At 40.9% G+C, this 20,550-nt stretch overlaps 1 long non-coding RNA gene across 1 annotated transcript in view; it reads left to right on the top strand.

The window, feature by feature from the left end:
- The window catches only part of LOC144581166 (uncharacterized), a 102,491-nt gene extending 83,521 nt beyond the window's left edge, over positions 1-18,970 (top strand). Inside the window, exon 3 of the long non-coding RNA XR_013531695.1 lies at positions 18,775-18,970. This is a non-coding gene — a long non-coding RNA (uncharacterized LOC144581166). The remainder of the gene's footprint in view (positions 1-18,774) is intronic.
- The last annotated feature ends 1,580 nt before the right edge of the window (positions 18,971-20,550 follow it).

The raw sequence follows: 20,550 nt of genomic DNA, 5'->3' as shown, positions 1-20,550 counted from the left end.
GTCATTTTTTTTTTTTTGAGTCAGAGTCTCCCTCTGTCACCCAGGCTAAAGTGCAGTGGTGCAATCTCAGCTCACTGCAACCTCTGCCTCCTGGGTTCAAGCCATCCTCCTACCTCAGCCTCCCAAGTAGCTGGGACTACAGGTATGTGCCACCATGCCCAGCCAATTTTTGTATTTTAATATAGACGGGGTTTCACCATGTTAGGCCAGGTTGGTCTCGAACTCCTGGCCTCAATTGAGCTGCCCACATTGGCCTCCCAAAGAGCTGGGATTGCAGGCATGAGCCATGACGCCCAGCCACCCTTTGCTTAATATTCACATATCTGATGCACAGAGCTAACCCAGAGTTTAAAGTGTGGCCAACTCAGGAACAACATGAGAATCTAATGGACAAACTTTACAATTTTGGTTAAATTCATTTACCTTTGGCAAATTATAGTATTTACCTTTTAGCAAATTACTACCAAAATTTAGAAATTATTTAGCTCAACATTCCACTTGTGGCATAAATACTGTCTAGTTCTCACAGGAAAAGATGGTGACAGCAACCACTTCATATTGTTGTGGGCTTTCAACTTTTTTCAAAGCACTCTCACATACTGAATCTCATTTTATTCTCATAAGAACTCTAGGAGGTAAAGTAAAACGAAGCATTATCTCCATTTTATAGCTGAGGAAACTTACCTACCACATATGGAACAAACACACACACATACAAACACACACTATTCAGGGTGAGGGCTGTGCTTGCCAGCACTTGGCCAGCTGTGCCCCAAAGTGCAGCTCCGCCACTGTTTGGCCCTAGCAGCCTTTAACGAGCCATGTGTATCCTGGGCTGCTGCCTAACTCCCAGGCATAGCACCTAGCACAATGCTTGGCAAATGTTGATTAGTCAACAAATGTTTGTAGAATGATTGAATAAACGAACCAGTACAAAAAGATTGCATACACACAGTCAGTGCATATGAAAAACTTAAGATGATGAACGTCTTTAGAATCTGAGCTTATGAGATGAGACAGAGACAAAGGATACAGAATAAAAACCAGGACACTGTTTAGGGACAGGGGAATGATCAGTGTCTGCTTCCTAAGTCCCTCATTTTAAAATATCACAAAATGGACATAATCACTACTTGTCAACAACTAAGAGAAAATCATACCATATAAACCTCCAACAGTGGTGAAGGAGGAAAAACAGGACCCAGTCACTCATCTTTAAGTAGAACTCATGTTCACAAACACAGTCGAAGCACTTAGGCTCTTTAGAGCTCTAGGTTTCCCATGACACCAGGATTATTACTATTCCCCAGCAGGATATGGGGGAGGGAAGAAAGGCAGATGCAAAGAAGCCGGACACACTGTGTAGTTTAACTGGTAAAGCATTGTCTTTTGAGAAAAAATATGGCTTCTTGATATTTGATTTTGCAACTTCAATATCAGCACAAATGGCAGAGTCAAGTCTGTATCCTGTGTATCAGGAAGGGCACGGCTTTCAAGGCTGAGGCAGCATATTAACCACCTCACAGTGGGTGGCTGTTTTACATATATTCTCTTCAAAGAAATACAGTATAGGCAGCCACCATTTTGCTGTTGTCCCTTTGCAGCAATAAAATGATGGCATAAATGAAAACTTTCAGATCAAACACATTTCAGCTGTCCGTCATCAGCTTTGGTTTCTTCCCAACTTGCATGTTGATATAGGATATCTCAAGACCTCAAATAATTTTAAGGGGATTTTGCCCCCAATTCAGTCCTGTAATATTTAAAATGCTCTAGCAGACACTGACCTGTACTGCTCTTTATTCGAAAACATTACATTCTCACCTCTTAATTGTAATTGTGTTTGTAAAAAATACTGCAGAAAAAAAAAATCAGCAATAACGGAGGCTAATTTTCAACAGGAACAAAAGATTAAACAAAAAAATCTTTGAAGATGTCCCACAGTGAACCTCAGAACTAAGTCCTAGGTAATTATTTTACTTATTTTCCAAGACCCTCCCCGCTTTAGTAGCAGGGGCCATGCGGCAAATACAATCCCAAACTAAGGCTAATTTTCATTAGTGATTCATTTAAGACACAGAATCCAGAGTGTGCTGCAAATGCCCAGAAATCGATTCTAAAGGTTTTGGCATGCTGTTTTCTGCTGGATGGTGGCGAACTCTGCAGATGTTGATTTTTTCCTTAATGATGACATCATCACTTGAGAAGTGATTTGCTAAGGAACAAACATTACTGGCCGTGGGAAGTTGTCTTTCCCTGTAGGAGTCTGAGCACATCTTTGTCATTATGGCTTGCAATTGTTGATCCAATGCGGCAAGGCATTCAGAAGGGATCTTGCTCCAAATGAACTTCGACTTTCTATTAGGCGTATAGACTACCATTTAGATGTTCCTGGGTCTTTCTGATTTCCCACTTGTATTTCTCTCTGGTGTTCTTAATCTATAAACATGAATGACAGATTGTTTTAAATGACAGCTCTGGTTTGTAGTCAGTAGTTTCTTTTTTTCTTTCTTTCTTCCGTCCTTCCTTTCTTTTTTATACATTATACATTTAAACAGCCATCCACAATGCAGAAAAAGAATTCAATGAACCTACAGCTGTGTTTACATCACTCAATGCCTTCCTGACCCTTTTCAAAATACCAGGTACGTTTTCACAAAGTTGTAATCACAGGCACATAATCGTTTGTGTTCCGATTTTTCCAATTAACATTATTTCATGTAGACATTGCCACACATTGAAATGTACCACCTGCTCGATGTGCTAATGGCTGTGCGGTGCACCATGGAGTTCATATGATATTCTTGGCGTAGCCAGTCTCCTTACTGTTGGGCACTTGGGTTATTTCCAATATTCTCCTATTATAAATGGCTTTGCTATGAATAATATCCTTATAAAATTACCTTTTGTTGTTTGGATTATTTCCTTGGGATATATTCCTATAAGTGAGATTACCGGGTCAAAGGGTAGGCATGGTTTTAGAGCTCTTGTACAGATCACCATACCATCCAGCAGCTCCTGCCTAAATCTTCTGTCCATGATACTGCCCCACAGTTCCAGTTGAGTTGACCTGCTTTTATGCTTTTCAAAACTGAAACATTGTTATTTATAGCTTTAGAGAATTTTTCTCACTATGATTTTTTACTTTCTTATCCAGAATTTAAAATACTAAGCAGTGAGTGTTAGGGAGATGACCAGATCTTTTTGAGGAAAAAAAAGCACATTAAATACTCATTTGAAAATGCAGGATTTCATTTGCATCCTGTGGCTAGCCAGCGTGAGTCAACCAATAGCCTATGGTCACCACACCGAGGACTGAGGTCTGTCAGAGCCTCCTGTGGGCTTGTCTGGAACTGTCTCATTTAGTTTTTCTTATTTGGTGAGAAATAACTTGTATTCTATTTAGACTGATCTCTTTTTGTAGTGGTTCATTTATTCAATCATTCTACAAATATTTGTTGACTAAACCCCACTTGCCAAGTATTGTGCTAGGTGCTATGCCTGAGAGTTAGGCAGCAGCCCAGGATACACATGGCTGGTTAAAGACTGCTAGGGCCAAACAGTGGCTGAGCTGCACTTTGGGGCACAGCTGGCCAAGTGCTGGCAAGCACAGCCCTCAGTCAGAACAGTGCACCATTTATATCAAATTTTAAAATTGCAGACACAATTATTTACATGCTGAGTTCCATACCTTTGCAAAGGTTCAAGCTGTCAGCATAATATATCTCATTACAACTAGCACCAGGCATGGAAAAGATTAGTTTTCAAGGCTATGAGTGCAAAACATCAATTAGTCATAGGAGAGAACAGTTAACTGGCATGCATTCGACATTTTGCACCTTTGGGAAAGAAAGGAAATGCATTTACTTAATTTTTTATAGCTGAATCAAATGAAAAAGAACACAACAAAACCATTCAATTTGGGTTAGTTGATTCTTTAATCAGCCAAACAATTCCATGCAGACGCACACAGTGAACAGAGAACAGATACAGCCAGGAAGGTGGCCTTTTCAATATGCCTTCAATATTCACTAGGAGCATTGCCACACTTGGGTAGGAGGCTACAGAAATCAATAGCAGCTTTCTTGAGCTTCAATCTTGAGAGCTGCAGCTGCCCTGGAAAAACTACCTTTCCTTATGTCACTTTTGATTTCTTTCCTCAAATAAGAGAAAGGCCAGATCCAACAAACATTGGCTGAGCCATCATCAAATGTGGGGCCTTGTGACATAGACTCAAAGGGTCATTCTGCATTAAAAAGTTGGTAAGGAACTCTAACCTGATGTTCCTAATTGCTTCTGCAGAGGAATGATCGCATTACGTGGTTTGTATTTTTGAGATAATCTGGAAAATGTGAATATGAACTGGGTATTACATGACAACAAGGAACCATTGTTAATTTGATTAGCTATGAAAATGATGTCCAGGCTGTCTAACAAAATATCTATAAGTTCTTAAGCTGTGTCTGAAGTACATAGGGTTGAAATGACACAGTTCTGGCCTTTGCTTTAGTATGACACAGTCTGAGACAAGTGGAATAGTTGTAGCAAATGAATAATTGAAAGAAGTGTGGCAAAATCATAATTACTGCTCAAGCTGTGTGATGACTCCATGGGGCTTCGCTGTACTATTTTCTCTACTTTTGTATATTTAAAAAATTTTCCCAATAAAAAGAGTTTGAAAAGTGAGTGGCTTAATTTGAGCACAGGTATATTTTTTCTTATTAGATTGATAAGATTTTGGAGGCAGCTCCTTTGAAATGGCTAGTTTAAGAAATTAAGAACGGCATTATTTGATGTTATATGATTTCAAATTACTGTGTGTTTTAAGCAACAGTTCTTAAAGCTGAGCACTACAGCCAGCCCACTTAAATGCAGCCAGGCGAAGCACAATGACTAACACCTATAGTCCCAGCACTTTGGGAGACTGAGGTGGGAGGATCGCTTGAGGCCAGGAGTTTGAGACCAGCCTGACCTAAACATAGCAAGATTTCATATCTAAAAAAGAAAAGAAAGAAAGAAACATGGTCAAAACTGAGCGCATTGGTATATGCCTGCAGTCTGAGCTACTTGGGAGGCTAAGGTGGGAGGATCACTCAAGCCCAGGAATTTGAGTACAGCCTGAGCAACATAGTGAGATCCTCATCTTCACAAAAGGTACAGCCTTATTAGAAATATACAGATGCAAGAAACGTATAAATTGAAGAATATCATTTCAATATTGAGGGGAGTGAAGTGAAGGCAGGAAATACCAAATCTTGCTGAATAAAGAATTACACAGAGAATGGCTAGAGACAGAGACAGCTGTAGGTGTAGCCTTACCTTTGCACACTATGATAGTACCATAGCAGCTATTAAACTACAGGGTAATTAATCTGAAACGTACCTTTTTAAACAAAAGTATATTTGTAAATATACCATGGCAGTTCTTCAGTTTGGCGAGAAACTCTCATAGGTGTTAAAAAGTTAAAACTTCTCCAAGTAACATGGAGTACATTACTTTGGTTCCTTATAAAACTCATTGTGTCCTCTCGGATTTGGGAGGGGTTTCTTCTTCTTATTATTATTATTCCTTTCTGTAGATGACAGCATACCTTCGTTTATACAGCTGGGACCCTCTGGAGTCTACAGATGGATTGTTAGGTGAGTTTTCTGTCACCTGAGTAACTAAGCCTGTATCCTGTGGGAGCTTTTTTTTCTTTGAGATGATTCCCTCTGCAACTTCCCACAATACAATTTCTCCTCGACTAGAAAAGGTCTCCTCTGCATAAGAGATAGTGCCCCTGATTGACAAGGAGGAGTCCTGACTAATAAGCATCTAAAGTAGACATATAGCTCTAAGCACAAAAAGTCACCATGCTGGGCCCCAGGGATGCACTGTAAACAACTGTTTACCTGGGCTACTGTACCTGTATCTGTGCTATTCTGGTAGGATATTCAATGAATTCTTTCCCTAACACACTACTAGAACTGTGCTGGAGGGGGAAAACAAAGCTGGTCCCTGGGCCTATCCCTGATATTAAGGGCCATTTCTAAAATCACAAGCTGAGACATCCCTGAGATACAGAATTTAGGAACTTTAAACACTTTTCTTTGGTGCATTAAGGAAGGCTTGTGTCTAAGTTTATATTTGAAAATGATCCTCAGGCTTTGAAAAATCATTATCTCCCTGCCAATTGATTAAAATGATTGATCTGGCATTGACTGCATTGAACAGAGATGTGGTCTGGCAGCTACCTTTGGAGAGCAGCCACATCTTCTGGGACCCAGCCACTTCAGGCACAGATGTGCTTGCCGTTCCTGAATGGATGTCTTCCAGAAACGTTGCCTGTGGTGTCTGCTTTTGTAAATTAAACCGTATTTCCCTCCACAACCGCTGTCATAAACTTATAACTGTTTTCATGAGGATTCTCTGGCTACTACGAAGTAATACGAATCACACTTTAGAATGTGACAGATTTGTTTAACCACAATATGAAAAGTAACAAGGCTTTCAAAAATCATGTATTTCAAGTGAAAGCATTCTTCCATAGCAAATGATTAGAAATAGTGCTCGGATTACATCTGAAAAAGAAGGCGTATCCTGTGTGTTGCCTCAGTTGTTAAATGTATTCCGTTGCTCACCTTTCCCCAGATAAATATTTTCTTTGAAAACTCAAAGTATTTAGCTGCCCCTTCTGTGAAAGGGTTTATCATATAGGAAATCTCTGAACTGTTTATTTATTTAATCATCCTGTTCAAGGCTGTCAGTAGTTGCAGTGTTTGCTCAATGCCCTTTTAAGTTCAGTATGGAGAAAACGCCTTATCTTTCTGCAAAGATGAGGCATCGGATGCTAGTTGAAAGATAATTACCATAAATTTTAACTTCTGTAGGTATATTCTACCTAATGAGTTGTAGATCCCACTTAAGTGGGATTCACCTGTATTTGGAAAATATCAATGAGCATTCTTACAATCGAAGTTTTCTTACTATTACTTTTTCCTCTTATTTGGCCCCCATTTGTTGGGTATTATGGTAGTAGTGGGCATGTTCATATAGTTATTTCTGAATAATAATGGAGTTTAAGGCTTTGGACACTTCTCCTAGGATAAAAACAAAGTGATATTTAAGTTGCATTTCATGAGAATAAGCACGTGCAATTCTTCAGGATTAGTTTCCCACCTGCAAGTTAAAATAATATACCAAATCGCTTCTGATTGTTTACACTAGCCTCCCCGATATTCTGCCTAAGATATATCTTTCTGGAAGTGTCCAACACAGCCGAAAATAGATTTAGTTGGTTACTTTATTTAAAAAAATAGTTATAACTATATTTCAGCTAAAAAACCTAAACAAAATGGAAATGCAGGTACTATTGTAACATTACTCATTTCTCCAAAGGCTGTCATTTCCTGAGTGCCTTATACAGGCTAATCAGCAGTACTCTACATCCAATTTTTAAATTTTTTTTTCTGGAAAGTTAGAGCTCTCAACTATCATGAAATACAATTTCTCCTCAACTGGAAAAGAGCTCTTTTGCATAAGAGATAGTGCCCCTAATTGACAAGGATGGGTCCTCACTAATGGGCATCTATAAAATAGGCATGCATCACTAAGAAGAAAAGGTCACCATCCTAGGACCTGGGGTTGCACTGTAAACCATTGTTTGTCTGGGCTACTTATGGAAATGAATCAGTAAATAGAAATCACGACCTAAATACAATCCTAAAGAAAAATTGTAACAATGCAAATGGGATTCATTCACAGGAAACTTCTCTTTATCCTTAAAAGGTGACTTTCTTTTAAGTCACAATGTTGAAAAGCTCAACATCAGTTTTTGTCTGTGTCTACATAATGCTAAACATCCGGATTAAAATGGAAAAATATGTATTTCTTAGCACAACAACAAATATTTGCAAGTATCCATAGCTTTGACTGCTTCAGTCAATTGAGGATATGTAGAAAGAGCAAATGTTACATGCACCAATATGCCAACTATTCGATAATAACCCAGATTTAATTTCCTCCCAAACTAACATGATATTCATTAACTTGACAGTGTATCTATTGCTACTTCCAACGAAGACACATATACAAAAGACTCCTGGCTGCATTTTAAATGAAAATGTGCAGCATATTAGGATCAATCATTTGTCTAATGTTGGTAAATTCACTATTTTTTTTTTCCATTTCAAAAATTTTACACTACTTATAGCATGGCCTTTCCCTGTGAGTCTGTAGGCGCATCGTTAATAAATGCTTTTGCAAATATGATTATGCAAAGAACAAATGAATATTGATTAAACTGAATAATGCATTATTTTCTAGGATAAGTATATTAAATTAACTCACAGTGAACAAACAGCATGAATTAAACTAGTTAATTTTTTGAGGCTGTAACTAGCTTATTTTGCACTGCTATGAATCTTCATACTGAAATTTGAAACAACACTTGCATTGATTTTTTTCCTTTCTTTTTTAATTATGATTTTAAAACGTGTGCAATACAAGTTTCTTAAAAGAAATTAGGAAAATGCAGATCTATAGAAAAAAGAAAAGAGAACACATAGCCTCATTCAGACACAACCTTTGTTAATATCTATGCTTTCTAGTTTCCTTGTCAATTGTGTATTTCAGTCTTTTAAAATGTTTTCTTCTTTTCTGCATTATGATACTAACTTTAAAATTTGATCTTACTGTTTTTCTCTTCTTGCGTTTACTTAGGTTACAGCTGTTTATGACTAAACAAAATCAGTCACATTAGAAAACAAATGAATTATTTCAAAGCTCCAAGTATTGGTTTTTAGGCAGTCTTGTTTGAAATTACGTTTTTCCAGCGAATATAAGGAAGTTTCTAGAATTATTTGTTTGTTGCAGTAAGAAGTAAGATTATACATGCTTGTGGGTAGAGAGGGAGTCTGAATTGCCAGATGGCTTGGTTACGGTAACAGTAAGTATTCCCTAACTGCTAGCTACTAACATGATATATCAGGTATTTGACATGTACCATCCCTTTTTACCCTCAAACAATCCTGTGAAGTGGGTGACATGAGCATCTCAATTTTCAATTGGGGAAACTGAGTCTCAGAGAGTTTAAGTGAGTTATTCGAGATTACACAACTAAGTGGCAATGTCAGGTTTTGGACTCAGGCAGTCTGACTCTTGAGCATGTATTCAAACCTATGCTGTGCAGGTAGAAGGATGTCATGCTAAGAAGTATTTCCAATGCCCTAAGCATATTCTGGCAAGTGGCTCCAACCTTTGGACACTAATGAACCCTAAAGCAGAAGACCACGGGAGGAACTTTGAAAACATCATTGTCTCCAAAATCTACCTCATTACTACTCCGTGAGTTAATTATAAACCAGAATCAAATGCTACATTCTTCCTATATCCCAATCTTGAGAGAAATCATGTGTCAACTTGAGTCAACTTAAGAAGATCCAAGTTCCCCACTCCACTCCATCATTTCACCTCACCCTCCCAACCCTGACTCTGAACTTGCATACACCACATTTCTCTGCCTTCTGTTGGGCTGATAAGAGTGTAGCCCAAGAATTGGGTCTTGCAAACCCTGCCACTCATCACTGATGGCAGTAAGTGCTTACAGAGCACTTTGGGGTGTCAGGGTATAGAACAGGCTTAGAAGGCTCAGAAAGATGTGATCTTAACAGATCTCTTTTTTATGGAGCAAAGACACATACTCTTTTCTCTTTTTTTCTTTTTATTTATCTATTTATTTATTTATTTTTAGAGACAGGGTCTCAGTCTGTCATCCAGTCTGGAATGCAGTCACACAATCAAGGCTTACAGCAGCCTCAACCTCCTAGGCTCAAGTGTTCCTCCTGCCTCAGCCTCCCAAGTGGTTGGGACTACAGGGGTATGCCACCATGCCTGGCTATTTTTTTTTTTTGGTAGAAATGAGGTCTTGCTATGTTGCTCAGGCTGGTCTTGAACTCTTGGTCTCCAGCAATACTCCCACCTCAGCCTCCAAAGTACTGGGATTACAGGCGTGAGCCACCACACCCAGTTGAGCACATTCTCTTGTCTATCAGATATCCTGGATGGCCCACACTGCAAGGATAGGATACACTAAAGAAAGGATGAATCTTTGTCTCCTGGGAGAGGAAAACAAGTCACCTGCTGTTGGTACAACAGGAACATGGCTTCCTGGTCTCCTCTCTTGGCTCCTCCACCCCCGCTCATGCTGTACTCAGCAAAGTGCCCTTTCTCAAATATAAATCTGATCATGTCACTGTTCCATTTCAGACCAATCAATGTAGTCCAAGTCCTTTACTCTGCCCTACAAGGCCCTCTCCCCTTTCTCACCTCTTGTACTCCACGGCCTGCCACCCCAGGTCTTTACACATGCTGTCTCCTCTGCCAGACATACGCGTTTCTTCCTTTCTCTCCACTGCTCTTGCTCCTTCTCTTTCAGTTCTCAATGTACAGATCTCTTGACCCAGGAAATGTTATCTGACATAACCTCCCCACCACTGCTGATTAGATCCCCCAGTTGTTCTTTCTCACAGCACCCTACCCTTCTCCTTCAAGGCATTTATCCACTGTGTTACCATTACATGTTTGTTGTCTGTATTTCTTGCTAGACCATAAGCTCAGGGAGGATATGGATCAGGTGTGTATTCTTCACTACTGATTCTCTGGAGTCTAACTAGGGAAGGCACAGGGATAGAATGTATGATTAGGGATTAGTTAAGCAACAGAAGCATTAAATGAAGGGGATATCCTTCAAGGGGAAAGGACTGAATGAGTAAAGGCATGGAGCTGAGTCAGTGCAGTGATCTGCATGTAGTTCAATAGTATTAGAATTTAAACTATACAGTAAGGAGTGGAAGCACCTGAGGCAAGGGAAGGGGTACAGGCCAGATAAGGACACAGTCTGTCTGAGGGAGAGTGAGTTGACATCTTTCACCAGAGGTGAAGACTCTCATCGAGAAAGCTGAAGGTGAGGATGAAGAAGTAGCCTAGGGCCCGGTGTGCACAGCTTTGAGTGTGCTACTGGCATATAATGGTGAGACAGGGAGCATCATTCATCCAGTCAACAGTCACTGAACATGTGTGGTGCACCAAGCACTGTGCTGAGCCCTGAGGATACCAGGGTGCCTTCAGTGATCTGATAATTCTGTGACTTGTGTGCTTGCATGTATGTTTCTAGGAAGAGCAATCGTTTTGATCACAATCTCAAAGGGATGCAGGAAGAGAAACATTTGGGAACAGAATTTGGGGAGTGAGATCTGTAGACTCTCCTCAAGCACATACACAAACCCCATTTAAATCTCTCTTTTGGAGAAGTGTGTTGCAACCACCAGCCACAGTACACAGCTGGAATGAGGACAGGGACTGCATCAATTTTTGTCCATCATTTCTTCCTCAGTGCCCAGAATAGAAACCTCAAACTTTCCATGCTTTATAGCAAACTCATGGATTTCCACACCGCTGCCCTATCCCTACCTCCTCAACCGACTTCCTTCCAGTTTTCTTCTTCTCAGTAATGGCTCTACCACCCACAGTTCCTCACATCCTTGATTCCTCGCTTTGCACCACTCCCATATCCAATCCATCAGCAAACCCTGCATCTGCCTGCCCCATCCACTTTCAGTGCCACAGCTTTAGTCCCAGCCCCAGTCCTTTCCTATCTGAACTCATTGCAATGGCCTCTTGACCAGTCTCCCTGCTTCTTGCCACTGTTGCTCTCTGTGGTCCATTCCTCACCTTTTAGGCACATCCTCTCATTCCCCACTAGCTCTCCGTGGTTTCCCAAGGCACTTAGAATCAAATCCAAACCCTCTATGCTGATTGACAAGGCCCTCCACATCTGGCTCTTGCCAACCTCTTTGATCTTCACCTCCTTCCATGTTTTCCCCATCATTGAAGACCCTCCAGTCACAGAGTCCTTTGAACCATTATAGGGAGTCTGTTTCTGCCTCAGAGCTTGGGAACTTGCTGCTCCCTCTGCCTGGAAAATCTTCTTCCTGATCTATCAGGTGGTTGCAGCTCAATCTTTCCTTCTCAGAAAGGTCTTCTCTCTTTTATTGTCTTTCTAGCACTTACTTCTATGGGAAATTAACTTGTTAATTAATTTCTTTGCAAGTTAATTTGCTTTTACCCTCTCTAGAATGTAAGATCCCTGAGGGCAGGAATCTTGGTGGTTTTGTTGTTGCTGTTGTTGTTGTTGTTGTTTTTGTTAACCCTTGTATCCCCAGCCCCTAGAACAATGAGCATTTTAGAGGTGTTGAAGAAATATTTGCTTACTGAATAAATATATTTTAAGAATCAATTAGAATACTGAAAGGTAAATGCCATTGACTGTGTTGAGCATGTATTTGAACCTCTCTAGGCTCCAATTTCTTTGTCTGCAAAATGAGGCTAATCATAATTGTTCTTCCCTATAGGCATGGTATGAGATTAAAGATAGATACCAATCCCAGTGCTACAATCTTAGAGAAAAGCAATCCTGGTTAATGAATACAGAGAAGCTATCTCGGTCATTGGCTATCATGGACACTTGGGCAGTCTCAAAAGGCAGCCTGGGAAAACATAGTGGAGGACAAGCTGAAGGGAGCACTCCATCTAAGGACACAAGAAGATCATGTTTCCTGAAGTCTGCTTTGTCAGTTACCCAGTTCTGCCAGGCAAACCTCTTTTCTGCTAAGGGCTCTTTCCTACTTTCTCCCTGTAACTGTTTCTGCTGCCACCTCTACCATGAGTAGGTAACCAACTGGCTACTTTTTACTAGGTCTTTTCTTTGAGCAGAGGGGAAAATGGCAACAGAAATATTTACATGGTGATTTCTCAGTTTGCGGTGTGATTTTACAACTATCATCTTATTTAACCATCCCAGTGACCTTCTGAGGTTGACTTATTCTCATTTTAGCAGGGGAAGCTGAGGCTCAGAGAGATTGTGGGAGATGCTCAAGGTCACTCGGTGGAAAGTAGTTGAGCTGGGATCTACCAGGTCTGCCTATGTGCTTTGCATGATGCAAAACTGAATTTCCAGAGTGCTCCAGTGTTGGGTTCTTGAGGTGAAATTCAGGAGTATCACTTCCCTCACCAGGCCCCCTCCTTCTTCAGCTCCAGTGTGATAGGACAGCAGAGTGCTGGGGCTCCCACTTTAGTCTCTGGGAAGAACAGCCCAATGTTGTTGGCCACAGCTAGCTTAGGGCCCAAAGAGGTTAAGCTATGAGCAGCTGCAAACTTATGCACTAGGAAATCAGGCCCAAACAAATGTGTTTGGAGGCTCCTTAACATGCTTTAAATGTAATATATCAGTATTTCTAGCAATTGCCCTTAAAGCTACACATCTTGTGATTTTGGCTCTTTGGCTAGTTGCTAAGACTGTGGCAACTGTGGTCACCAACCTGAGACCTGGCCAGTAGTTGCCCTTAGAAAATTGCACGGGCCTGTGCAAGCAGTATCAGCAGAGATAAGTAAGCTTAGCAAAAAGTGTGTGTGTGTTTAAAATCTCCACTGTAGGACTCTTTGGAGCAAGAAGAGCAGCTTATGTCTCACCAGCTGTATAAGGGGAATCAGTGACAACTTGAAGCAACTAGCACCATATTTTGATTCCTTCAGGTGGATTTGGTACACTTTTGAGACTGCTGGCTGGTTGTGAGAAACAGGGCATTGTAGATCAGTACTCTGCAATGGGACCCTAGGGTCCTCTCCCCTTAGCCTGCTTTTCAAGATTTGATCACAGGATACTCCCTGAGATCAAGCTGCCACTCAGTCTCCATTGGTTGGACTGAATCCCTGAATCCTGGGACCACATCTTCCCTTACTCTCAAAGTTCTAGTGGCCCTCATTCTACCTGCTGTCTCACTCATGAGGCCTCCTCAGTTTGGGGAAAGCCTAAGTACCCATATCTGTCTGGCTTCCCCTAACAACTGCAAAGCTGCTTCTTCCAGAAAGCCTTCAGAGCCTTGTTTGCCCTCCCTGACTTTCATCCAGACCAAGTGGAGGGTCCTGCTCTGTGCCTACTGAAGCCTATGTGTCTCCCAACAGGAACTGTCATTGTCTCATCATTTGATTTCTTGGCCTGAGCATTGAGTTCTTTGAGGGCTGCTGTCCCTCCCCCACCTACTTTCAGTGCCCAGCACAGACCCAATTGTCAGTAAATCATCATTTGCTAAATGAATGAATGGATGAATGAATATAGGAATGCAGTATCATTGTCGAACATTTTGAAAGTAGGGAAAATTCTGAGAATAGTTGGATGAGGGACAGTATTTGTATTCCTTTAGCATATCACACTTTTTGAATTCTATTTATTTGTCTACCTCTTCCAACAGAGGACTCAGAATTCTATAATCAAGAATCTTATTCACATTGTTCTGCATCACCTAGTGGTTAAAAAATATTTGGTGAATGAATGACTTGGGAAGGAAGAGGTTCCCAAGGCACTGATCTCTCAGGATCCCACACTCAGCAAAGGCCTGCCACATTTATTGGACTTACATCTCAGATTTCCAGGATGAATTGCAAACCGTGCAACTCCAGAGGACTGCTCTTTAGGGGCTCAACTCCAAGCAGCCTGGAGTCTCAAAAATCAACCAGGATCCTCTCACAGAAGAACATGAACCAGAAGCTTGCTACACTACACACACATGCCCCACTCCAGCAGAGCACTGGCTGGGAGACTGACCCCTAAGACCCAAAATCTTAGGTTTTACGGACGCTAACATTGGAGGTGGGAGGAAGAGGGTTAAGGTATATTTCTCTTTTCAATTTTATTTGGTCATTGAATTCAGTGTGTCTGACTGGGGCTGGGCTCGGTGGCTCACGTCTGTAATCCCAGCACTTTGGGAGGCTGAGGCACGCAGATCACCTGAGGTCAGGAGTTCAAGACCAGCCTGACTAACATGAAGAAACCCCATCTCTACTAAAAATACAAAATTAGTCGGGCGTGGTGATGCATGCCTATAATCTCAACTACTTGGGAGGCTGAGGCAGTAGAATCGCTTGAACCTGGAAAGCGGAGGTTACGGTGAGCCGATATAATGCCATTGCACTCCAGCCTATGCGACAAGAGCAAAACTCTGTCTCCAAAATAAATAAATAAATAAATAAATAGTAAGGAGAAGCAGGCTGTTTGCCCCAGAAAACAAACAAAATCAATGAAAAACTGGAAAATCATTACTCAGTCAGGTCCCAGACTTTTGTATTTGTAAAGAGGTAATTTTTTTTTTTTTTTTTGAGACAGAGTTTTGCTGTTGTTACCCAGACTGGAGTGCAATGGCAGGATCTCGGCTCACCACAACCTCCGCCTTCTGGGTTCAAGCAATTCTCCTGCCTCAGCCTCCCGAGTAGCTGGGATTACAGGCATGCGCCACCATGCCCAGCTAATTTTTTTTTTTTATTTTTAGTAGAGACGGGGTTTCACCTTGTTGACCAGGATGGTCTCGATCTCTTGACCTCCCTGAGGCGAGGTGATCCACCCGCCTCGGCCTCCCAGAGTGCTGGGATTATAGGCGTGAGCCACTGCCCAGCGGTAAAGAGGTAAATTAAGGACAGGACTGCCAAGTAGTTAATGGCACTAGCTCAGAAGTCCTACAGGCTGAGATCCTCCCTTTGTTATTTATCCGTTGTGTGTCCTTGGGCAAGTAAATAAACTTCTCAATGCCTTGGTTTCTTATATGTAAATTGCAGATGATGATAACACCTACTTCATAGAGTTGTGTTATTGATAAATTCAAATAATACATGTGTGATGGTTAATTTTAGGTGTCAACTAGATTAAGGAATACTTAGAGCACTGGTAAAATATTACTTCTGGGTTAGTCTGTAAGAGTGTTTCCAGAGGAGACTGGCATGTGAGTCAGTGGACTAAGTGGGGAAGATCTGCCATCAGTGCGATTGGGCACCATACAACCAGCCAGGCCCAGCCTCACTCTCCATAACACAAAAAAGGAAAAAAAAGGATTTCCTCCTTTTTATCCTGGACCTGGGACAATCTCCGCCTCCTGCCTTTGGACAGGAGAACTCCAGGATGTCTGGCCTTAAGACTCTAGGACTTACACCAGTGGTCTCCCAGGTTCTCAGGCCTTTGGCCTTGGAATGAGAGTTACACCATCGACTTCCTTGGTTTTGAGGTTTTTGGACTTGTACTAAGCCATGGTATGGTAAGAGCCTCTCAATGTCTCCAGCTTTCAGACAACCTGTCGAGGGGCTTTTCAGCTGCCATCATTTGCATGAGCCAATTATGCTAATAAATATTTTTTTCATGTATCTCTTTCTGTATGTCTATCTATCTATCTATCTATCTATCTATCTATCTATCTATCTATCTATCTACCTATCTATTCTATCAATTCTATCTCTTTGGAGAACCTTCACTAATACAAATTTTCATGCTAAGAGTGATTCTAAAGGAACAGAATTTTAAGAAGGAGTTTTCTTAATTTGTTTAGTGGAAAACCAGGGTACATGATGACATTGGTTTGTTGCTCCAAAGGTCGTTGGACAAAGCGATGAAAGAAAGGATAAACGCAGAGTTTGAAATTTCTGGCTTTAGCTTTGTATAAATAGCCTAAACGCTTCTAAGTCTGCTCAGAGCCAGAATCTTCTCTACTACAGCCACGGGACTAAAATCACTGAAAATCAAACCCACATCCTCATCACACAATTGGCTAAATTACAATGAATGTTGAACTCTCAGCCTTGCAAGGTGTTTATTGTTTAAAGTGAGGACATGGGTTTGAAAAAGAATGGTATCCTATAAGCTGGGATGGCAGAATGTATGGGAGGACCCTAATAAATCCCCTCATCTATATTTATATTTATCTATCTCTATATCTGTATCCTATTAGCTCTGTTTCTCTGGGGAATCCTGACTAATACAGCATGCAAATAAATTAGTGCACAGTCTAAGTGCTCAACAAAGGTAGTTATTATCCTCTTTATGTTGCAATGAGGTAAAATTTGTGTGATGCAGGTTCTGTGGGTTAGAGTGATTGATAAGAAACCTGACTATAGGTTAAGTTTTCAACCCCTGTCTGCTCCACATTCTGCTGAGGAAGAAGTGTTAGATTATGTAAGAGATTTGAGAATAACAGGGAAGAAGTGTTTGTAAAATCTTACAGAAACATAGGAATTGATAGGTACATACTTATATACAGAAATAAATGGGGAGAAGAAAAAGCTTTTTCTTACATGAAAAAATCAACTAACAAATGTTTTAGGGATGATTGAATTAGAAAATCACCATTTGGCAACCATCATAGTAATAATTAATTCAGCCAAGAAACATCAATGGATGCTAAAATTAGTGAGTAAAAGTTTGATGAGAAATGGAATATTGACATAGTCTTGGGGTACCTCCCCACAGAATACTTATTAATTACAAAGGGAATAACTTTACAGTGGAGGAGGCTGGCAGATACTGCCAACTTAAGTGATCAAAGTGAACATCATTAGTAATGGGACAAATTGAAATCATGTGCCACCTGATAGGATGCAATGAGAACACAGCATCACTTCTGTGCCATTCCTGGAAAAGATGCATAACTTGAACCTAATCAACAGGAAACATCAGACAAACCTGAATTAAGGGACACTCAGAGAAATAGCCTGTACCCTTCAAAAAGTGGCAAGGTCATGTAAAACAAGGAGCAAGAAACTGTTTCAGACTGAAGGCGCCTAAAGAGACATGGAAATTAAATGCTACCTATGATCCTGGATTGGATTCTTTTGCTATAAAGGACATTATTGGGACATTTGGAGAAACTTGAATGAAGTTAGAGGTTAGATGTTAGTAATGTCCTTTAATGATTGCAGGAGATACACGCCAAAGCATTCAGAGGTGATGGGACACTAGCTTGACAACTTACTATCAAATTATTTAGAAAAAAATATTAATACTATTCTTCATTTTTGGTATTTGAAATTCTTTAAAGTACCTAATTTTGCATTTCAAATGATGTTTTGAAACATATCCTTTATTTACAATTGATTGCCTAAGAGGTGGAGTTACTGATACTGAGTCTATGTGTTGGAAAGGGAGGGGAGGGAGGGCAGGCTCTAGGAACAGGGAAACGTATGCAAAAAGACAGCACTGAAAGCCCCGCACCTACCTACATATATCTCTCATCGGTCTCAGGATTTAGGAGAAAATTGGGACAGGAAAAGGGGTGAGGCATTATTACCCCATTGCATGGCTGAGTAAAATAAGGCTACACAGAATAAAAGATGATAGGAGAACCAGAGGTCACCTCTCTATCCTTTGACAGGTGAGGAAACTCATCCAGGCACTGACAGGACTTACCAAGTTCTCACAGTCAGAGCTGAACGGGAATCCAAAGGCCAGCACCACCCTACTCCCATTCAACTGTGTCTCATTAAAAACCAGTGTGCGGTTTACCTATGTAACAAACCTGCACATCCTGCACATGTATCCCAGAACTTAAAATTAAATTAAATTTTATTTAAAAATAAAATAAATGCATCCTTTCAATGAAAAAAAGGTGTGTGCACGTGTAAGTTATATATGTGTGTTTATTTTATTTGTTCGTGAAATAATTGTCTTACAGCGTTTAAGGACAGCAGTAGTTGGAATGAATAGAATTATCGCGAAAACACAAGAGCAAGGATTTTGCTCACATTTACTTCCTTCTGTGTCTCCAGGGCTAGATAAAGAGTAGCTGGCACATGGTAAGCCCTTCATGAAAGGCTGTCAAATGACTGAATATTATTCTAAACTCTTAGGAAAAAAAGGTTTCATACTCAGGAAAATTATTTCCCTTTTCCCCTCTAAAAATGCCTTAATGTTCTTTCCCCTCCAGGAGATGATACTTGGGACCCAAGCAAGCCTAGTCTCAGGAGCCACCTCATGGGAAACTGCAAAAGGCTCTGCAAAGATGACAGGTGTTCTGCCCAGAGGTCTGCATCATAGTTCGTTCTTGAAACTTCCTTTTATATTTGCCTTAACTCTTTCAGTGGAGCTGGGTTTCCACACAGGGAGTATCCTGTGGTGGTTAAATGCAGGGTAAGTGGAGCCAAATTGCCTGTTTGCTTGAATTGTGGTTCTACCACTTACTGAATGTGTGATCTTGGGCAAGTTATTTAACCTCTCTGACACTCAGCTTCCTCATCTGTAAAATAGAGATAATAAGAGTTCCTATGTCACAGGGGTGTTGTGATGATTAAGTTAGCGTGCACGCGCGCACACACACACACACACACACAGACACACACACACACACAGACACAAACACACACACACACACACACAAACACACACAGACAGTTCTGACTTAACACGGTTCAATTTAGATTTTTTGACTTTATGATGATGTGAAAGCCATATGCATTCGGTAAAAACAGTACTTTTTTTTTTTTTTTTGAGATGGAGTCTCACTTTGTCGCCCAGGCTGGAGTACAGTGGTGTGATCTCAGTTCACTGCAACCTCCACCTCCTGGGTTTAAGAGATTCTCCTGCCTCAACCTCCCAAGTAGCTGGGGTTACAGGAGCATACCACGACACCCAGCTAATATTTTTGTATTTTTAGTAGAGACAGGGTTTCATCATGTTGCCCGGGCTGGTCTCAAACCGGTGATCCACCTACATCAGCCTCCCAAAGCGCTGGGATTACAGGTGTGAGCTACCACCACACCTGGCCAGAAACTGTACTTTGAGTACCCATGTAGCCAGCCATTCTCCTTTTCAATGTCAGTGAAGTGTTCAACAAATTTCATAAAATATTTGACATGTTATTATAAAATAGGCTTTGTGTTAGATGAGTTTGCCCAGCTATAGGCTAATGTAAGTGTTCTGAGCACGCCTAAGATAGGTTAGGCTAAGCTATGATGTTCAGTAGGCTAGGTGTATTAAATGCATTTTCTGTCTTTCTTTCTTTTTGAGACGGTATCTCATTCTGTCACCCAGGCTAGAGTACAGTGGTGCAACCCCAGCTCACTGCAATCTCTGTCTCCTGGGTTCAAGAAATTCTCCTGCCTCAGCCTCCCTAGTAGCTGAGATTAAGGGTGCATGCCACCACTCCCAGCTAATTTTTGTATTTTTAATAGAGACAGGGTTTTGCCATGTTGTCCAGGCTGGTCTCAAACTCCTGACCTCAAGTGATCTGCCTACCTTGGCCTCCCAAAGTACTGTGATTATAGGCATGAGCCACTGTACCTGGCTTTAAATGCATTTTTACATACAATATTTTCCATTTATGATTGGTTAATCAGTGGGTTTGTGTAACACCATCGAGAGTCGAAGAGCACCTGTAGTAAGAACTGTAAAAATGTTTGTAATTTTTCCCAGACCCCTGGGAGGTTGTTAAAGCCCAGCCTTGGGAAAAATTCCCCTCTCGGTATTCTCTCAGCCTGCCCTCTGGCACATCCACCATAAATTTGTCCTGCCTGCTTGGCTTTTCAGAGGCTGTCTCAAAGGGAGAGACATTTGAACTGGGACCTAAAGAATGAGTAAAAGCTTTCTAAATGGAAAAAGAAGAAATTGAAGCCCCTCTCAAAAAGTAGCCAAGGAGTCACAGCCTTACAGACAAACTTTCTCCAGCCCCTGGGGGACAACTGCTGGGCTAAAATTCATTCACCAA

The sequence above is a fragment of the Callithrix jacchus genome, chromosome X (genome assembly GCF_049354715.1).
Source record: "Callithrix jacchus isolate 240 chromosome X, calJac240_pri, whole genome shotgun sequence".
Classification (NCBI taxonomy): Eukaryota; Metazoa; Chordata; class Mammalia; order Primates; family Cebidae; genus Callithrix; species Callithrix jacchus.
Note: the sequence above shows the minus strand (reverse complement) of the source record. Positions and strands in the feature narration are given on the sequence as shown.